At 44.8% G+C, this 22,286-nt stretch overlaps 1 long non-coding RNA gene and 1 pseudogene across 1 annotated transcript; one reads left to right on the top strand and one right to left on the bottom strand.

The window, feature by feature from the left end:
• Positions 1–4,146: 4,146 nt before the first annotated feature.
• LOC142590895 (uncharacterized) lies at positions 4,147–13,272 on the bottom strand. The gene is made up of 3 exons (XR_012830251.1): positions 13,168–13,272; positions 11,168–11,290; positions 4,147–4,557 (listed from the first exon to the last, which is right to left on the bottom strand). It is a non-coding gene; the product is annotated as an uncharacterized LOC142590895 (long non-coding RNA).
• Positions 13,273–17,204: 3,932 nt separating this feature from the next.
• LOC142590894 (uncharacterized) lies at positions 17,205–19,468 on the top strand (annotated as a pseudogene).
• The last annotated feature ends 2,818 nt before the right edge of the window (positions 19,469–22,286 follow it).

Here is a 22,286-nt window from a genome sequence, read left to right as displayed (position 1 = left end):
TTCTTGACACTTTCCAAGTTCATTTCCTAACCATTTCTGCAAACAATGCAGTCCCCCTTTGCCGTTAAAGAGTTAACTATCGGCGCCTATAGACACCGTCGAAATCGCGTAACGCTGCGGCGGGCTGTTGCGATAATTTCAAAGTGGCGATACTGTGCGTGTTCTTTGAACTTTTTCTAGCATACTAAAGCTCTTCCGACAGTAATAGGGTCTTTTTTGGTATTGTATAAGTGTAATTTGCAATACAGCTCAGTATAATCTTCTTCTTTAGTGTGCCTTTAACGCGACATGTAGCCTTAATCTGACCGTCTGGCTATGGTGCCGGGCTGGTAAACACACGTTCGAGGGTGAAATCCCGGCCACGGCGACCGCATTTAAATGGGGGCGAAATGCTAAAACACACGTGTACTTAGATTTACGTGTACATTAAAGAACCCAGGGTGATCCAAATTTCCAGATACCCCCACTACGGCGTGCCTCATAGTCACATCGTGGTTTTGGCACGTAAAGCCCCACAAATTTTTCATCCTACAGTCATAAACCTATTAGGCGTATAATCATGGTGCATAACGTATTACTTCAGGGCACATAGAATGGTAATCAAGCTAATTATCATGTTCGCTGGCAACAATTGTGCCCGTTGTTTTGTGATCTGCGTAGTTGTGGCAACGCTATGTCTGGCATTAGTAAAATTTTACCGCTCTCGCCGCTGATGCCATCGAAAGCTCGTACGAGACACGGACCGCCGGAATATATGACGTTGTCGCTTGAAGACCGAAGTAAGTTCGCTTTCAAGCAACCCTTGTGCCTACTGCCACAAATACCAACTGACCGTTCCAAGTTACTTACGTGCTGGCTGGGCTCCAAGGGGGGAATCACTCTGACGAGAGCAGCGACGGGGTGACCATTCTTGTTTCGCTGCTATTGCCGTTACGTCTAAATATGACACGTACTCAAGAGAGCTACGCGCAAGTAGCAGTTACCCACAGGGGAGTAGATTGGTCACGAAGCAGGATGCTTGAAGCATTTTCTTAGTGTTTTGCGTAAAAATATTATAACACAGACTAAATTTGAAATAATAAAATAACGTGTCCAATACTTTCACTGCGGCAGTGAAAAATGATGGCAGACATTTGAGGAAACATACTGAAGAAGTTTCACAGAAAATGTTTTGACCTGATTTATAAAATGGGAAACAAAATAGGAAGTCACTTTTGAAACTTAACAAGGTAATCGTTTTCTGTATCCTGAATAAGCGACTGCCATTGTGATTCTAACATCAAATTCTCGTTTGCCACGCCTTCTTTTCTCGAAGGCTTGATGATTCTAATTATAGCAGTGATTGCATCTGCAACTGAATAATGTCCTCGTTTAACGGCCAATTTCCTAAGGATTGGGTGGAGTGTGCAAACCAATTTCAGTGCATAGGTCAAGGTTATTAAATTCCCACAACGTAAATAGAATGGAGCAATTCGTTCAGAGTTCAGAAATTCGTAGAAAGTTCAGGGAAGTAACATTGACACGAGAGGGCTCACAAAAAAAGTAAGAGTTAGGTAGACAGGAAGAAAACGCCAAGCGGTGAGACAGAATGAAAAACAAATTCAGAGCTATTTCACTCTCTGAAGGCGGATGACCCACGGAGCTGTATGCAACTATAAATAAAATAAAATAACAATCCCATGTCACAACAATATGCACGGTGTTATGTTTATATGTATTTACGTTTATCTCGTGACCACAGTAATTATGGCTTTATCGTCCCTACGATAGACGGCCATGGGCTCTGTGACGACACTGGAAATGTTCTTTGCGCACGTTAGGTCTATGTACGACTGATGGCGCGTCGTGGAGACATTGGTCTCGGTGCAACATTGAAGGCCGAACCTTTGCAAGAAAAAACACCAAGAACAGCTTTCCGTCGGTATGAGACACATCGACGTTAAGTCGCCCACAATGACGATAGGAGTGGAGCGCACCGGGCGGATCCACGCAAATGTGTCGATCATAAACTCTTCAAAGTCCCTCGCTGACGTTTCGGGATGAACGTATAGGGGGGCCGCCATCGTTCGTGCCTACGCACATCACGAAACGCTGGAAACTATAGCCTAAGACAGCTCCGCTGTAAAAATGAATTGATCGTCAATCCGCCAGCTATAAGAAGCACTGCGAAAGAGAATACGCGCCATCAACGCGAAGGCATTACCAAGATGAAATGGCACAGCAAGTTCTTCACAAAGAATGTCCTTGTTCTAGACAACATCATTAGATTGACGTCCTTGTATATTCAGATGGACGACACCACCGCTGTTTACCTGCGCCTTGGGGCACCCGGCACTATGGAACGCGAATATCCCTAGTTGCTCTATCGCTTTTCTCACTGGGAAACGCGTAGCATATGCACATAAAAACGTATACAGGCTAACGGTGACCCGAGGGGAGCAATTGACATTTTAATGGTGCGGGTGGCGCCAGATCGCCAAGGCATCCAAGGGATCGAAACTGGCTCCAGATTTGTTGTCCTCGTTGTCCCGGTGGTATCCTGGATTCACGGCCAAAGTTTGCCAGACGACACGTTGTTAGCAGTTAGTATTGGCTCAAATGCAAATGGGTGCGCAACATTGGGCACTCCTTTAGACAAAGCCTGATTCCCAATGCCCAGATACGCACTGGCGGTGAGAAGCTTCCCTTCTCTTCCGTGTGGCGTGGCGAAGCAACGGTAGCCCACTGTACTGGGAGCATCACAGCAGCTTAATGCTCTACCTATTCCGCCATGGACGACTCAGTGACCAAAATTGACGGGAAATCGGGATGAGACCCAGCTTCACAGATAAGCAGGCAGAACGACGTGACAGAAAGAAATATGCGGACCCCATGCACTGTGGGGATCGTTGTAAGCGAAGCTTTCTGAGCTGCTTGCTTTGATTGAGGATAATTAGCGGTGATGTTGACGGCGAACGTTTAATTTCTTTCGCGGTTAGTAAAACGCGAAAGGGGTGAGTTGATGGTAAACGTAAACCGCTGCTCGTTGTCTTCGTAGTACACAGAAAACACGCGGTGAAGTGTTTGCTTGAGGTGTTAACGTGCGCCATACTTCATACCCTCTGAGATGGTTCAGCACATTCATTGCCTTTCATATCACATCGCATCGTCGCCGAAGTATTAAACTTTAGTGGAATTACGGGGCTATACCCTCCAAAACCACAATCGGATTATGAGGCACGCCGTAGAGGCGAAGTCCGGATTAATTTTGATACTGTGGTGTTCTTAAACCAGTTTCTAAATCTAAGTGCACGAGCGGTATTTATTTTGACCCCCGTCAAAATGCAGCTGCGGCGGTCAGGCTCGAACCCGCGACCTCGACCAGTGGCATAGCCGCAACTAACCCTTGCTCTCAAGCGGAATGCGTCAACGACAGAAATTACTCCAATCGCTCAAGGTTACACTATCCGAACGCGCATTACAATTGAAACGAGCGAGGGGAATTTGTGCTGCCAAAGAACTTGATCTTTTTTCTGCCAAGCAAATGCAGCCCATAGGCAATGGAGCTTGTTGTGTTTTTTGGCATTTAATGTCTATCAAATGCATTTGGCTAACAAAGATGACACGCGATTGCGCGCACGCTTAAATTGAAGCGATAATTTCTTATCATCTTGTTAACCTCAGCATAAAATTGGACGCTGGTCATTCGTCTATCAATGCGTTCCGTTTCGGGTAAATTAAAAACGGTGCATGCTCACATTACACGAAGGCAGTTTCTGTAACGAGCACAGACGCGCTCAACGTAAAATAAATAGCTAATCTCAATTTAGGGTCGGATCCCGCCTTACAAGGTGAATACGACCCACCGGCGTTTTTGGTTTTTGCGGAACGCTGCAATGCTTTTACCTTCCAAACTGAAGCCTCCTTACTATTCGTCATGGAATCGCAGTGGAAAAAGAAAACATTAGGTTGGAATGGGTGGGCGCGGATTTGGCTCGTTATTTAAGGAAGTGTTGTGTATCAAAAGAGAAACAACCGTCCCCAAGCCAAACATCTGGTTTGGGCTTGTTTCATTCCATCTATAAATATTTCAGTTTATTTATGCATACTGCGATCTTTCTCAAATGATCACGACAGGGTGGGCAGAGAAGTCTACAAAAGGTGAAGGCGAGGACGAACAAACAAGGTAGAATTTCCCGGCAGGCATTGCCGAGAAACACGCTGCCCTGAAACTGATATCGAAGTGAGGGTAATAACTAGGCTTAGACACTCTTATCTCGCCGTATTAGACATATTTTATATCCTCCATCTTAACACCGCAGTCAGCTATCAGACGGGGCAACAAGGAGCAACCAGGGAAGCGTACAGCCGTTCAAGGCATATGTCTGGTGCATTGCTTGGGTAGACCCGCTCCGCGTATATGCGGCCAGAAATCGCGGAAGAGAGGGCCCTCACACGTCTGAAGGAGCCGCGGCCAATGTAGAAACTGAGACATCTCGTGTCTTCCTGGTCGTACTCGACGTCGTAGACGGCTGCGCTAAAGTTCAGGTTGCTGTAGATGGCGACGGCACCGCAGACCTATGAGAGCGCAAAGATAAATATGAATGAAATGAAGGCGAAAGCCAAACATAGTCAAGATGACTTGATAAACAAGCCATATGGCGCTACAAAACACCGCGGCCCTAAGAGTTTCCAGAGAATACGTAAAATATATGCAGGTCGAACACACACGTTACGATTTATTTCAACCTAATGTTTCCCGGAGCTTTTGTTTAAATATAATAACTTAATAATAAGTTATTAATATAACTTATTATTATTATTATATTATTATTAGATAATAATATAATCAAAGGCCATATTGTTCAAGGCAAGAGGCAGGCAGTCTTATTTAAATGAAGAATTATTGTTGGATGGCGCGCCCGTTGAGATTGTAACCAAATACAAAGTATTGGGCGTGACGCTGTCAGAAGATATGAACTTGACATATCACATTGAACAAATTATGAAATCATTGTCATCTGCCGCAGGTGCATTGTCCCGTTGCCGTCATTTTTTCCCAGAGAAAGTAAAGTTGTACACATATTATGCCTTGTTTCAATCACATCTGAATTATTGTGCGCTTGTATGGGCTACCACCACGAAACGTAATCTTCATGCACTTCTTCAACTTCAAAAACGAGCACTTCGACATGTAGCGAATGTACCTTATTTCCATTCTACTGCGCAACTTTTTGAAAGTTATAATACAAGTAACTAACATTTACGAATACAGGCTACTGCATTCTTTCTACTTCGGCTCCGAAAAGTTTCAAATATTTTTAAAAAATACGTCACGACTTGAATATGACAAAAGTGATGCGCGTACCCGCAGCAAAGACAGGTGGTTAGTACCGTACAGGCGTACAAATTACCTCATGCAGTCGCTAAGACACACGCTACCTTCACTGTTTAATAAATTTGGGAAAGAAATTGTTATGACAAATACCTTGACTCGAAAACAGCTTAGGACATATTTTTGTAAAGAAATTTTTGAAATGTGATCTTTGTAATTATTGTAAATGTAACCCATTGCATTGTATATTGCATTTGTACTGCTGCCATGTGAGGGCCTTCAGGCACATTCAAGCTGTATGTCGCAGCTTTTCGCCTGGAGGACCCCCAACAAGTTTGTTGGAAATAAAACATTTGATTTGATTGATTGATTGAACTATGTAATACGTGCTAGTGCATTTGCGTTCGCTCAATGCAACCTGAAAAGTCACTTAATTAACACGATTATGCAAGGTGCAAGTCACAAAGTCCTTTCATTTCATACAGTTCGTGCATTATTGCGCTACAGCGTTCCCAAGCTGTATGCCCGAATTTCAACACTGATTCAGGCATGTGAACAATGCGAGACGTATCAATGTAGCGATATGACGATCACGAAAGTTGTGTAATACGAATCGTCAAGGCTAAAATGGTAACTGGAAGTACACCGAAGTACCAGGCATTTGTAAACACGTTTAAGGATTCCCCGAAAGTGCAACATACCTACTCTGGAGGCCAATAACGAGGCATTTACGCAGCTGTAGTTACCCAGCGACTTAAGAGTCAGTCCAAATACGAGGCACTGAGGTATTTCCGGCAGAATTCGTCTACCATGATCGTCCAACACCCATATTCTCAAGCGATCCGATCATATCGGGGCACTCCTCCTACTTGACCGAGTTAAGGAGAGCGCTGCCTTGCGACTGACAAAGAAAATACAGTTGTCAAGAACTGTTGCGGATCATCATGAATGGCGGCGACCACTTCAGCCGAGGGGTTGGCCACCTATCTAGTTTCCCGAGCCGAGGTTGAGTGTTGAGTGGTGGAACATTCTAGAACGCGGGGGTAAAATGCGTGAAAGCATTCGCACAGCGCGCATACTTCAAAGTACTTTGCCGCCGATTGAGCGGAGATTCGCGGTGCATCCTCTCGGCTTTGTCCTTCTTTGAGCCAGATGCATGGCGTGTATAATTTAATCATTCACACCTGAGCCGCGCATGCGCATCGGTATTGCGAACATCCGATGGTGGCGGTGCTCTCTCACTCAACTGTCACGCGTATGAACCGTTTTTTTCACCTGTTGGAGTGACCGACATTTTGATGCTCTCAGGCTGCTATGCTTGTTAAATCGCATGAAGCATATACACGGCTATGTCGACGAGCGATCTACTCAGGTCTCCTTTCGCGCTTTGATAGTGGAATTTATTGAATCCTAGCACACGAAGCTATTTGCTTCTGGCTAAGCCCAACCGGACCAGACTCGCCACGTCTGCTCTAGAACGCTAGCTGAAAGTTTAGTCTGGCCGTCAACAGAGTTGTTCACTTCAAAAAGCTCAATGCCCTTCTGCAGTTTTCTATAGTTTCTGCCATCGCCGATATGTGGGGTGCCTTGCCTCGTTTCATTGCATGCATTACCGAATAGAAGTGAATTAAATGAATTGAATTCTGCGGTTTTACGACCCAAAACCACGACTTGATTATGTGGCACAGCTTAGTGGCGGATCCGGGATGAATTTCGACCACCAGGGGCTACTTAACGTGGCGCCATTTAATGGGACACGGACGTTTTTGCTTTCCGCCTCTAAAGAAAGGCGGCCGCCGAAGGCGGCATTTGATCCCGCAACCTCTTGCGTAGCAGCGCAACACCAAAGCCACTAACAAAAAAAAATAATCAAGTGTGGCGCATGCATACATTCGTGCCCCCTTACCACGCTGCAGTCCCGGCTTATCTATCTAGGGGGCTTGACTTGCCATTTCCTTTTTTACGTGGTCATCGTATCGAGACTGCAAGGCGCGATCCCTATGGGGTAGGGTAGTGTACGAAAGCACCCTCGCGTTTAAAGAGCATCGCTTTTAAAAAAAAAGATATCAGCAGGCTTTCGTAGTTACTTATATGCTCCAAAAGCCTTTTGTACGCTAGCATCGGCTTCTCACAAGTGTCGTCTTCGGTATTCAAGAAGAAGTACACCTTAAAGTGCAAAGCATTCGTGTCCGAGGCATGCAAGCTTTTATTGCTTATTTGACAATCTCTCCCTTTTCGTTGGTTTGATCGCTGCTTGCTTTCACTTGTTCCCACTTTGGCTCGCTCATTCCCTCACTTGTTCGTTCTTTCGTGTTTGCCTTCATTTGCTCATTCATTCGCTCACTTCGTTCGCTTGCATGTTCGCTCGTTCGTTTGTTCGTTGGAGGTCTTAAAACAGTAGGCAATAACAAATAGACAAAGCGAGCCTGCTGCCGCTGGAGCCCTACGAGCTGGACTATAGTGAAGGCGTCTCATGCTGCAATGATTCCGGCGAAGCTTTGCATTATCTAGGTGTCAGCCACAGTCGCGTCTGCCAAATTTTGCGATGAGCGAAACGTCGTCTGTCCGTCGGAGACCGCAATGAATTCTTTGGGCTCTGAGATACCCGCATCAATCACCTCAATGCCAGGTTCTGCATATCACACAAATTGCAAGGGTTTCGAGTGGTGCTCATAGTAGGGTCGTGCACCCGAGAACGCTGCAGCGCGAAGACGCGAGTTATAATATCATCGGCGATGATGATCTGTTCTTTGTTTTGCCTTCCAATATATCCGAGGGTCAAGGTAAGGACAACGTGGTGGCCTGACGATGATACTGACCACACCGCGGCTAAAGAATGGATGCACAAAACGTACAGCAGACCCATTTTCGGGCGTGCCTTTACTGGCTTTGCTATAAAATCGTGGACGATAGAGTACCCTGAGTGTTCGCTTCAATGCGCTTCCTCCATTTAAACAATGCTCTCAGGTAGAGAACAAAAGAGTAAAAGCGTAGATTTCCACAGACACATAGTAGAGTTCTCTGCAACTTTTCTGTCGAGATAACCATGTGAGAAAACAAAGAAAGGCTTCTGATCCCTAAGTCAAAATTATATGACTTGAACTGGCGATGACCTTGTGCCTGTACTGCATGTGAACACAGATCCCATAAGTTTGAAAACGTTAGCGTGTTCGCGCAAATACAAGAAGCTTTGGCCTTTTTAACATGGGCATCGTGTTACATGTCACACGGATGCGCAAAGGTTTTTGTTTTTAGTTTATTTTCGCCTACTCTCCACGCTCTCGAAGCCCGCTGCCACTTGGACTCGCGTAAAGATTTGTGAGCACCGCATTCCTTTTCGTGATTTTGAACGAGGTTAGTTGCAGCATCAACCTGATTTCTGTGTACTAATCGCAAGCTTGCTGCATGACGCCGGGCGCTGTTGTGCAGCCGCGTCAAGCAAGCACTCTTTGAAGTCGCGCGACGATCCGTGAAACGTTTTGCTGCCTTCGATTGCATGGCGGGCATTTCTGAAGCGCTCGTTGTTAAATGAGCTTGATTGGTATCAAGGAAGGTGACGCAGTTCTCGATGAGAGTGACAAAGGTGTCACCACTCGTATTATCACGGTATTCTGCGACGGCAGTTCGCAGTAATGTTATAAATCTCAGCGGGCTGCCGATTTTACCTGTCGTTTTCTCTTTGCTTGCGGCATCAGTTCGCGGTATAGTGGTATAGATTTTCATATTATTTTCTGAGAAATCCAGACCCCTCTCTAATGTTATGTTCGAGGTCATGTTACTCACGTACAAATCTGGTACTTGCGAATGGGTGCTCTTGCTTTCTATTGGTTGACCAAAGCGGCTTATCAATAACCGCAATCTTGTCTGCATGTTACCGATTCAAGATAAAGATCTCGCCACAGCGCATTTGTGACGTCACGTTGCTTGGAACGAAGGTAATTTCCATGGAGGACACGTCGTTTAATTATCTCGGGAACCTCAGCGCAGGTATGGATGGAGAGGAAACGTTTCACTAAAAATTAAAAACGCATGTAACTAATTACGCCTGAATTGAAATTTATGAAACTACAAAACTTGGGGTTAAACAAGCAAAATAAAGCAATCATCATGAGAAAAACGAAAACACATCATTAGCTTATGTGACAACAAAGTTTTCTATTAAACGATTCTATGTTGAAATTGGGCGCAGAATTAAGGAGTTTATGGGCACATCTCATCGACAGAAGGTAAAAAGATTAACCTTATTTATGTGGTCTTCTGGTAAAAAAAACAATGGGCAGGTTCTACGAGTATATAGATTCACTGTTGACTACAATTCCTTATAGAAACTAGCATGAACTAATTTTGACGATGTTTTCCGCTTCTCAAGTATGTCGGAGTGAAGACGGTAGACACTAAGTTATGTTGAATATTTACTGAAAAACCGCACCACTAGATTTTGTGAACCTCTTATGAGCACCCGAGCTAAAGCTTCCTCTTATCTAAATACACGTAAAAATAAGATTCCCTTTTCTTGGAAACCACTACACCAAATTTGGCTAGGTTTATTACATTTAAAACGAAAACTTAAAATCTTGTAACTGTTGGTTTTGAATTTTTATTTGCGTTTTCAAAGCTTCATTAAAAATAAGAAATATCAAAAATTTCCAGAACACGAAACTATCAAGTCTACAACTCTGTAACTTGGCAACACAAAACAATACCACAATTCTGTGAATTGCATCTAATAGTACATCTAAAGCGGGCAAAATTGACATGTCACACATCAATCTAAAAAAGTTCAGTAATATGCAAATACAACTTCCGCAGAACCCTTGTACACATTGTAACAAATTCGCGTAAGATATCAATTGACATATTGAATTTGTCCCCTTTTTATGATCTAATGGTTGCCATTTACAGAACTCCGTTATCGGTTCTTGATCCACAGCTAATAATTTGTAGACTTCGTGCTTCTATTTTTTCTTCAATTGTTCGATTTTTTTAAAATATTGTTAACAAAATACAAACCCTAAATCGATATTCCGCTTCCAACAGTTACTAGAATTTAACTTTCTCTCTCAAATAGAACAAATTTTATTAAACTTGGTTCAATGGTTATCTCAGAAAAACGTTTTTGCGTTCATATATTGGGTGTAGGCCGCGTCGAAGTTCGGTCCGTGCGAAAGCTTCCTCTTTTAAGTTACTCATGTTTGTTGTTTCCACGATGAATTGCACTCTCAAACGAGCTTCCTGCGAACTAGCATTGCAATATCTACAAAATTACTTTCTAATTTAGTCATCTAGCGAAACATTTTTGATCTTGATGGAAGGTTACCGACATGCGGTCCCGTATTTCACGCCCCCCTCCCCCTTCCCTAAGAAAAAGTTGACAGTCACTTTAGCACAAGCAAATCAGGATGAAGGCGAACGCCTGCATTGTCACGAGACATTCCTTACATGACCTGACATTTTCGTTAGAATTTGCTGTTACTTTCAATTAATTGCTTTCTCCGGCCAAAGATTATGAGGTCGAATACTTTAAATTATTGTGCCTTAATTACCTGCGTATTAATTACCATAGCCCTAGTTGACACAAAAGATCGCAGGTTCAACTCCCACGAGAGATCGAGGGCTCAACTCGCACCAAAGGTGAAGAGTTCGTCCCCCCATGAATTTTACCGCCATAACGCCGGAAGGCGTTACGCGCCAGACATGGGATTTTTCGTCCTGTGAGCCATCTAAGACTTTCTCCTTAATAATGGGAAAGGCCACATTCGTAAGGCGCAATGACAGAGAAATCAACCATCCTACCATATATACTCGTGCGTTAACAGTTAATGGCGTAGCTTTGTTAATGTCGGCTCTGATTACCTTCTCCTTGATTCCCTTTTCCGAGTCAAATGTCAAAGTGCGATTGTCAACAGGGTCAAACGCGTACTCTGCATCCACTTCGGAATCACGGCGGTAGTATTTTCCATACTCCTCCGAGCATACCTGGCGAAAAAGAATGTTATGCATTATTACCTTCACAATAACAAATGATGATGTTTTATCAGTGCATTGTTGTTGCGGACATTTCACTGCCTTGTCATTAACTTGCAAAAGGTAGGAAAAATAGGGAACACCTGAAAGAAACGAAGCTCCATGTACAGACTAACAAATAGTATTTGATTTATTTATTTATTTATTAATTTAAAATACCTTACAGGCCCATTTAAGGGCATTGGGTAAGGGGGGACACAAAGTAAGTGTTTCAACAGGAGTAAATATTATAAACATCAATACAGGCTTTCTCAAGATAAGTAAAGCAGTACAGGATTAGAGAATATAAATATCTATACATGCATTCACAAGATAAGTAAAACGAAGTTCAATAAATGTTTGTCTAGGCTAAGCTTTAGAGAGCGTAAACACAGTAGTATACTCATGCTCACAAAAATATAAAATATATATTCGTGCAGAGATACGTAAACGTTTTCAACAATCGTCTATACATTAAACGCCAAAAAGTGTCAAAAATGAAAGTGGGAAATTTGCATACATGGCGCAGATATCGCATAACGCCGTGACAGAATTAAAAAAAAAAGCTTTGACTATGGTAAATCGGATGCTTTTACAGCCACCAGCGTAGCCTATGTGCCTAACACATTCATTGGTTGAAACTACCTGCGCTTCGAAGATGAAGCTGTAGGCGGCAGACGCAATACAACTGCTGTTGGTTTAAATGACGAACCTGAACCGACATGCTCAGATTTTGATCCTGCTAAGTGAATAAACGAGGGTTGGAATGTGCCTCTGAGAGTGACACCTGTGTTAATGGCAGCCATAGCTGCAGCCGCTGGAGAGCAACATTCAGCAGAAGGCGTCACGTTGTACCTCAACCTATCAATAGGCGGCTGACTAACAAAGCATCGTATGCTACCTCATCGAATCAACGCTGCGACAACGTAACAAAATTTAGAGCTCAGAGTTCCTCTGTGACATTCACAGCTGCGTGGACGTTCGTTGCACGAAACATCACCATCTCAGCAAAGCATAAATGCAGCTCTCGAAAAAAAAGCTACTTCTACTTAATGGGGGTGATTCCAAGGAGCTAAGAGGTTTTTCTCATTTAGAACACTACATTTTTCGAAGACTACTTCCGACTGGTATCTCGATCAGCTGTGTCTTCATCGGGTACGTGCAAAAAAAAAAAAAAAAAAAAACAGACTGTTTGCTCCGAACGGCGAAGCATAGAAAGTGACAGCCAGGCCTAGCACTGTGCTTGGACTTCTAGGACGTTTGCCTAACCGTGCTACATGCGGCTGCGGCACGCTGACGCGACGAACCCTACAAGGCAACTCCTGCTCTTTTGAAGGAACAGCACCGTGGCGGCTGCCGGGCATCCCACTATGTCGGCGTGACGAGGCACAAATTCAGTTGCGTTCATGGCGTCTCCGTTCGATGGCGCACGAGATGAGACCGAGGGGAAACCATCCGCTTTAGTTAGCGCCCAGCAAAATACTAGTTGCCGTTATCTTGAAGTTTGCTCTCGATTGCACTCGGGCCAGCGCGTACACAGAGCAGCTGAGCAGCAACGCTTGTGTGCTCGTAGTGTTCGCGTGCACAGCGATCCCGGCAGCACTGGAAGGCAGAACGCTGCCCCGAATTCACCACCGAGCCAATATCGAAGCATTCAATACGGGTCCACTTCGCTTCGTCGCTCGTGCAGCCAAACGCATTCCGCGTTTTTGGAAGCTCCCCTAATACCCGGGCACCAGCCTGGCATGCACCGTTTATCGTGGGACGATGTGCCGTCATCACAGCGGTTGCGCTGACTCTGCGAACGCGAGTCGATCGTCGATATAGCTGTATCGTAACAAAAGACTCACTTGTCTTGGATGGACGTCTCCGTGATTCTGATCATCAGGGGAGTCAGTGCATGGATTGAATAGGCTGAAGGATGCTTCTACGGTATTGCTTGAAATATGTTCCGGTGTGTACTGCTGCGCCCGCATCGAGAAAGATATATAAAATAACATATTTGTTCGATTCCGCTGCTTCAGCCATCTGAGGTTGTCGAGAGCTTGCACCTGAGGAAGTCAGAAGCAAAGAAACAAAACGCAGTTGAGTCCATAGGTAGAGGCAAAAAAAAATGGTGCACGTGTGGTGTAATCCCCAAAACAAGCCACTCCGCAATACTTGCAAGCAATATGTCATAAGTTTTCACTAGGAAATTAGTAGTAGGACGCGACAAACTGAAGCAGGGAAAAGCAACATTACCGTGTATACTGAGAAGTTTATGGAACTAGGTCCGCAATCTTAAGCTGTCAAAATACCCAAAAATGATAGATACTCGCCAATTTCGCCCTTTATATATAGCCCCTTTCAAAGGCACCGTGAGCAAGCGTTCGTGCAGAGAGAGTGCATCAGAATAAAAGCACTCATAAACATCCTAAAAACACACAGGCCGCCTATATAAACTGACCATGTCAACCTTTAACAGCCCAACTTTGTCGTGTGAGGCTAGATTAGCAGGACTCTTAGAGGAACTATCAGACGCTGTTGGGAATATTATCGGCCTTTATGAGATTAGAAGAACTGGTAAGGCTTATACATTGCTGAATAAGAGCTATGTCCTCTATTATAGAGGTCTCCCTGATAAGGAGCAATACGGGGTATGATTCCTAATCCCTAAGGACATAGTGGGCAACATTGACGAATTCTAAAGCATTAACGAGAGGGTAGCAGTAGTCGTAATCAAACATAGCAAGAGATATAGAATAAAGCTACTACAAGCCTTGGAAACTACGGCAATTGTTACGGCAGTTGTTAGTACCATCAATGGGCAACTACGGCGTCGTTTCTAGAAACGCTGGAGGAAAGATACTGGTAGAATTCGCAGAAAGGAATGAGTTGAGAATGAAGAACACCTTTTTCAGAAAACGTAGCAACAGAAAGTGGACCTGGAAAAGCCCTAATGGTGAAACAAGAAATGAAATTCATTTCTTATTTTCTGCCAATCCCAGCCTAGTGCAAGATGTAGAAGTTATAGGCAGGGTAAAGTGCATTGATGATAGGTTAGTGAGGGCCAGTATTCACCTCAGTTTGAACAGAGAAAGAGGAAAATTGATGAAGAAAAAACAGCTCAACTTAGAGGCAGTAAGGGTAAAAGCAGACAAATTAAGGCTGGCATTTGCAAACAAATATGCAGCCTTAGAACAAAGAAATGACGTTGATAACACAAAGGTAATAATGAAACCGTAACGAGGCTGGCTTCAGAGGCAGCAGTTGAAGTGGGACGCAAGGCACTAAGGCAACGAGTAGGCAAGCTCTCTCAAGTAACAAAGCACCTAATAAAGAAACGACAGCGAATGAAAGCGTCCAACTCAAGAGATAAAATGGAATTCGCGGAAGTGTCAAAACTGATCATCAAAGCTAAAACAAGAGATATTCGAAATTATAACGTGAGAAAGGTTGAAGAAGCCGTAAAAAATGGACGCAGCCTGAAATCAGTAAGAAGGACACTTGGCATTGGACAAGGCAAGATGTATGCACTGAAATATAAGCAGGGTAATATCATCAGCAATCTCAATGGTATAATAAATGCAGCGTAAGGTTTCTATACTTACCCGTACAGTACCCAGAGGACTTAGGAGAACTCTATTCGGAACGATAATGAACAGGATACAGAAACTGTTCCTGTAACTAAAGATGAGGTCAGAAGGGCCTTGCAGAGCATGAAACGCGTAAAAGCTGCAGAAGAAGATTGAATAGGAGTCGATGTAATTAAAGATGGAGGAGAGAAAGTGCTTGGAAAACTGGCAGGTCTTTATACAAAGTGTATATCGACTGCATCCCTGAAAACTGGAGGAATGAAAACATTATACTAATCCACCAAAAAAAGGAGATGTTAAAGGATTGAAAAATTATAGGCCCATTAGCTTACTCCCATAATTATAAAATATTCATCAATAATATCCAATAGAATAAGGCCAACACTGGACTTTAATCAACCAAGGGAACAGGCTCGCTTTGGAAGGGATACTCTACAATAGATCACATCCATGTAATTAATCAGGTTAATGAGAAATCCTCAGAGTACAATGATCCTTTCTTTATGGTTTTCTAAGATTACGAAAAAAGCATTTGATCCAATAGAGATACCAGCAGTCATAGAGGCATTGCGTAATGAGGGAGTACAGACCGCTTTCGTAAATACCCTGGTATGTATCTATAGAGATTCCACAGCGACCTTAATTCTACACAAGAAAAGTAGGAAGATATAAAGAAAGCGGTCAGACAAGGAGACACAGTCTCTCCAGTGCTATTCACTGCGGGCTTGGAAGAAGTATTCAAACTATAAAAGTGGGAAGGTTTAGGACTAAGGATCGACGGCGAATACCTCAGCAACCTTCGGTTTGCAGATCACATTGTTCTATTCAGCAACACTGCGGACGAGTTAGAACAAATGATTGAGGACCTTAACAGGGAGAGTGTGAGAGTGGGGCTGAAGGTTAATATACAGAAGACAAAGATAATGTTAAGTAATAACAGTAATAACCGGTCCAGTGAACAAGAGTTCAGTATCGCAAGTGAGCCTCTAGAGTCTGTGAAAGAGTACGTTTACCTAGGTCAACTAATCACAGGGAACCCTGACCATGCGAAGGAAATTCGTAGAAGAATAAGAATGGGTTGGATCGCATACAGCAGACATCGTGAACTCCTGACTGGGAGGTTACCGTTTCCATTGAAAAGGAAAGCATACATTCAATGCATTTTACCGGTGCTGACATATGGGGCAGAGATTTGGAGACTGATAAGGACGCTTGAGAACAAGTTAAGGATCGCGCAAAGGGCGATGGAGCGGAGAATGTTAGGCATAACTTTAGGAGCCATAAAGAGAGTGGTTTGGATGGGAGAGCAAATGGGTATAAATGATATTCTAATAGATAGTAAGAAAAGAAATGGCGTTGGGCAAGCCATGCAATGCGAAGATTAGATAACCGTTGGACCATTAGGGTGACATAATAGGTACCAAGAGAAGGGAAGCGCAGTAGAGGACTGCTGAATACTTGGTGGTGCGACGAAATTAGGAAGTGTGTTCAATCGAGCTAGTTGGCTCATCTCGAGAATAAAATCAGGACCGGCACAACACAGGACGAGGGAGTAAAGAACTCTTTACTCGCTCGTCCTGTGTTGCGCTATTCCTGTTTTTATTCGAAATAAATGAGCAAATTTGCGGGTGCTAGGTGGAATCCGTTCGCGCAGGACAGGGGTGATTGTAAATCGCACGGAGAGGTCTTCGTCCTACAGTGGACATAAAATAGGCTGGCGATTTTTATTTATTTATTTATTTGTTTATTTATTTATTTATTTATTTATTTATTTATTTATTTATTTATTTATTTTTATTTATTTATACACATGCCTCATAGGCTCAAACTGGAGTATTCCGTGAGGGGTGTAAGAAAAGCAACATGTAGCGAAAACAGGAGAACATGGCTAACAACAATTAAACAATTGAAACAAAGACGCCGTTTAACATCAAGCAAATGAAGAACAACAACACTCTAGACGAGCAGAAGCGCGCATAGCTCATCGAACTCCTGGCAAGGAACTGAAAACGCATGTATACCTATAATTAGCTAGCAAGAAGTGAGAGGAGAGGTGATACTATTAAACATCCTCAATAGGAGGTCCGCCGCGGGTCCCGATCGAGTGACCAAGAGAGCACTCAAGAACCTCAACGAAGCGGCCATCGAAACGCTCACGAACTTCTACAAGTGCTGGCAAGAAACAAGACTGCCCAAGCAATGGGAAGCAGCCAAGACGATCCTCATCCCCAAGCCTGGCAGGCCGCCCAACACAGAGAACCTCAGGCCAATCTCGCTCACTTCGTGCGTGGGAAAGGTCCTCGAAAGGTCTCATGAACAGGTGGCAGCGTTACGTGGAAGAATCGGAGCTTTACCCAAATTCTATCATCGGGTTTCGGAACAAGCTCGGGACGCAAGACGCCACGATCTTACTGAAGAACGAGATCATCGACGATACGACGGGCACCAAGGGCAACAGAGCCATACTCGGGCTGGACTTGCAGAGCGCCTTTGATAAAGTGAGGCACTCGGCTATCCTGGCCCAAGTATCCAGGCTAAACATGGGCAGGAGGACATACCAGTACATCAGACTTCCTGACGGAACGGACCACCGAAATCTCCGCGGGAGACCTGCAGCTCGAAGAGAAGAAGCTGGGTAGTGTCGGAACTCCGCAGGGCTCGGTGATCTCCCCGCTACTCTTCAACCTCGTGATTATCGGGGTGGCCAACCGGCTAGAAAGAGTAGCGAGAGTGCGGCACACCATCTACGCCGACGACGTTACGCTATGGGTACCAGTAGGAAACGAAGGAGACATCGAGACAACGCTGCAAGAAGCGGTCAACGCCATCGAGGAGCAGCTGGACGGGTCTGGTCTCGTTTGCGCTCCGGCCAAGTCAGAACTCCTGTTGATCCCACCGAAAGGAGCGGGCAGGAAAAGAAAGAATATGGAAGTAAAGTACGAGCGTCCCAAGATCACGGTCAAGACGGCGGGAGGACAAGTAATACCGGAGGTCGAGAAGTGTGGAGTGCTCGGGCTGCTCATCCAGCGAAACCGAGTCAACGGCGAAACGTTCAACAAGCTCGCGGGCAAAGCGGCCGCGGCAATGAGACTCATCAAGAGGGTGTCCAACAGAAGAGCGGGGGTGAAGGAGGAGAGCCTGACTAGGCTCGTTCAATGCTTCGCAGTTAGCCACATAACGTACGTGGCTGCCTTCCACAACTGAGGGCCAAGCGAAAGTAACAAGATAGACGCCATCATACGCAGGGTGTATAAGGCGGCCCTCGCTCTCCTCGGGAGCACGAGCACCGAAAAATTCATGGCGCTGGGAGTCCACAACACGCTGGACGAAATAGCCGAAGCACAGAGAACGGCGCAACTCAAGCGTTTCTCTGAAACGAGAACCGGAAGACAGATACTGCGGGACCTTGGCCTCGAGCCGAAGGAAGGCAAGCAACAGAAAGACGTTCCTATACCGGATAGCATCAACAGAAAGCTTAGGGTGTGCCCGATCCCGAGGAACAGGAACCCTGAGCACAACAAGGAGCGTCTGTATGTGTCTGTGTATCTGTTTCTTTCTTCATCCTCCTCTAGTCGCGCTTATACGCACTACCATGGATTCTAACCAACTAGCCCGCCAACGTGTTTTAACCAAGGAGGGGAGGTTGGCGAGGGCCAGGGCTCTCGTGGACCTCCATGCCATAGAAGAAGGCCCCGTCTACGTGGACGCGGCGGAGTATCGAGGGAGCAGCGACACCTACGCGGCGGTGGTTGTCGGGGCATCGACGGGTGCAACGAAGACCGCGGCGAGCGTCCGGACTCGAGAAGCGCACAGGGCGGAGGTAGTGGCCATCGCCTTGGCCGTCTCCAACCCCAAATGCACAACAGTGTTGTGTGACTCTAGAACGGCAGTGAAGAACTACGCCAAGGGTAGGGTACGTAGTGAGGCCACGCGCATACTGAGCAAGGCCGAAGGCATCGGACGCAAAAGTGCTGTGGTGATCAAGTGGTTTCCGGCCCACATGGGCAGTGACGTGTCGGAACGCGGGAACGTGAACCACAACGAGACGGCCAACTCGGCCGCGCCAGGACTAACGAACCCCACAGCTGCAAGCGCGACCGACTCGGAGTGTTGGTCGCGGTGCCGTGCTAAGGACACGATGGACACCTTCAACGAAATAGTGAAGTGGTACAGACTGAACAGACAGACTATGTCGTCACCTCACTCTTGGCTTACCCGGAAGGAGGTAGTGTTATACAGGCAGTTACAGACGTGGTCCCTGCTCACCCCGGTGCTAGCTAAGCACGTGTGTCCGAGCGTGTAGGCGAGTTACGTATGTAGACTGTGCGCGAAGGAGAGAGCCACCGCGGCTCACATCCTTTGGGACAACAGCGTAAATCCGCGAGAAGCCAGCGGGAAGACGACGATCCCGCCGCATCTAGAGGCTGCAACGAGGAGCTATGGTTAAGAGACAAAACTCAAGGCCGTCCAGCAGGTCTCGGCAGCTCTAGAGAGGCAGCGACCGAGCGATACCGAGGAGAAGGGGGGCAGCACCCCCAGGAAGGGAGCGGCCGCCCTCTCGGACCCGCGGAAGTAACGAAGGACCAAGACCTCGAGGAGCACAACGCACGAGACTGACGTAGTCGCCGCGTCGCGGTAATAGCTTGTCCTCCCTGCGCGGAGGGAGCCTAACCGATTCTGCAGGCATTTTCAATAAAGTTGTTCTCTCTCTCGCTCTCTATACACATTGAAACGATTCCGATTGCGCCTAGTTGCACTGTAATTTCGAATATGTGTAACACGTGTCATACTAAAGCAGTCTGGAAGGTAAGCTACTTGGGGGTTGCACTCGGTGTCAGCATGGCATATTGCAAATGGTCCATGCATATTTTTTTTCACGGTGCTTTACATTAGACGTATCCTTCGTGTGGCTTGATATGTTGTTCTGAAGTTGCACGACATGAACTTGTTATCACATCTCAAGTTCCTGTGCAGAATTCTGGCGTAGAGTCTACCCCCTGGAACTTAACAAAACACAGGGAAGAATTAAACATTCCTAATCGGTTCTGGAGATGCGCTCTTTTCGCATTTCCGAAGATGCAAGAAATGAGGCGAAATTAATTTTTAAATTGTCAATATCAATTTCTACCTGAGGCAGCCACACATTAAGCAGGCTACATTTGTACAGATTGTTTGCAGCCCAAGCAAGCTGGACCGCGCATTTGTGTTCAACGAAATCAAGGTAAATACGGGAGGGTATTTTACATAATGCCGTAGCAGCTTCCGTTCTAAGCAAAGCGTCACTGTATAGAAGAGTACCCGATTTTTAAGCAGGCAAGCTTGATATTCGCAAGTATTTTTTAATACTGCTTCGATACAATAAACGAGTTTTAGTAAACACTCGTCAAATCTCCCGCCGCTTCATGTGTTTGTAGAAAAATGTAAACACAATACCTCGTAAACTTACAATCGAGGTAGTGCCGTTTACGAGTTCCTGGTCCTGAAGAGCCCCGGTAGTGTTCATCATAGACATTGGAAAGACCAAGCAGTTGGAGTCGGCACTACGCGGGATTGACATATGGGTGATGGCTATGTAGTACGTAGGCCGAAAGACTTTACTGAAATATAGAGCATTTCACATCACCACGACAATTAGACGCAGTTCTGCATCAGTACTGACCGAAGCACTATTTCCTAGCGCTAATATTAGCAGGTGCCTGTGTCAGCAACCGGTGCATCGTTGGGGAAGCTAACCGCATGGATATGCGGCACACGACATTTTTTTCGCTGATGATGACAACTGCTTATTACAGGGCAGCCATATGCGCTCACAATCGTTGCACGTACATATTTTCTAAAGAATTCTAGCGAAATATTTATTTCAAGACTAATAGACTCTAGAGACATTCACTTAGATTAAGAGTATTGAATCATAGTCTACTGCGGGCTCACTCCACATAGGTTATTGTTTATCCATGCATTTCTCGTCTAGGTTGTCTCGTCTGTCCACACACATATTTAAATGAAAATATTGAGTTAAGCGACTTCTGCTGATGATCCGCTCATTGTTAAAAACAAAACAGGCGTAAGATTTGTTTACTGCAATACCATTTGTGAACCATATACCCGAGTGCTGCAGTAATAGCATGTAGTCTTCAATGTAATATGCTAGAAATTTAACACTCTTCACCCAATTTTCATTTTATAACCCTCACTTTTACAAAGAAGACTCAGGGCGATTAGACAAACAGAAAGTGATTGTGTGGAAGAGTAGCATAAGAAATTGTAAACATTTCCGCATTTGTTGTAGATAAGTACCGAAATTTCAGCATGAATTCCAAGCAGTGAAGTTAACGCAAGAAAAACTGCATTTAAGTTTCTTGCTCTCTTCCACTTGTTCATGTGAAGACAAAAAAAGTTATGAGGAAGCTAAAAGTTAAAATGACTACATTTAGCAATTATGGCAATGTTTACTGAAACTGATTATTACATTTAAGCGTTGTTAAATGACAGTACTTGCCGCCAAATATGAATGGATGACATAATAGTTATTGCGTTCCTTCTTTCTTGCGGCTAAGGATTGTCCCACAACACAGTCCAAGTTAGTCGTTAATTTATTACAAATACAAAAAAAGTGTTGCAACGACGGCCTCTGTAAAATAAAATAAAACCACACTTCCCACATCGCAAGGAGGCGATGAAATAAGCTGTCAGCCTTCGGACTCTATTGCGTCCGGTCAAAAGATATGTCAGGAACCGGAAAATCAGCTCTGCCGTACATTTGCTCGCAATCGGAAACGCATTTAGTTCGTCTGTAGGCACATTGCAACTTGCCTATGTAGTACAAGAACAGAAGATACATTACCGATAGCAGCAGTGTTGGTACTTCCGTCTTGTGACGAGTTCTTCAGCCAGAATACATTATAAACGTTTTCTGTTTCGTAATTGTTGAGCCAAAAGAAGAAAAAGGAATCCACTCTTCGCTATTGATTGTTGCTTCCGACGAACTTGCACCAGCAGGTTGTTACAACAAGGTCGTCGTAATTATGCTTTTGGGAGGTCTAGTTGGCGCAAGATTCGCAAACTGGAGCGCCAAGCCTGTTGCCCGGAACGCGTGCTTCTCAGCTTAACGTAAACAGCAGTGCTTCTACAGAGGGACTAAATTTATTCGTTGGTGCAGAACGCCTGCGAAATAACTGCTTCGGGAGTGTGTCTTCTGTCTATGCAAAATTAAAAATGACGATTGTTCCATAGGCCCTTATGCATGTCAACGTTGTAATGTGCATTCTTTCAGTTTCAATCTTCTGGAGACCTTATCAGAATGAGATGGCACAATATAAAAAACAAGTTTGTTTTGATTTTTCTTAGACATGGTGAACCCTAGTGATCAAAATTGTGCGATTCTATGGTATATG

The sequence above is a fragment of the Dermacentor variabilis genome, chromosome 8, assembly GCF_050947875.1.
Source record: "Dermacentor variabilis isolate Ectoservices chromosome 8, ASM5094787v1, whole genome shotgun sequence".
Lineage (NCBI taxonomy): Eukaryota > Metazoa > Arthropoda > Arachnida > Ixodida > Ixodidae > Dermacentor > Dermacentor variabilis.
This window is presented reverse-complemented; position numbering and strand designations above follow the sequence as displayed.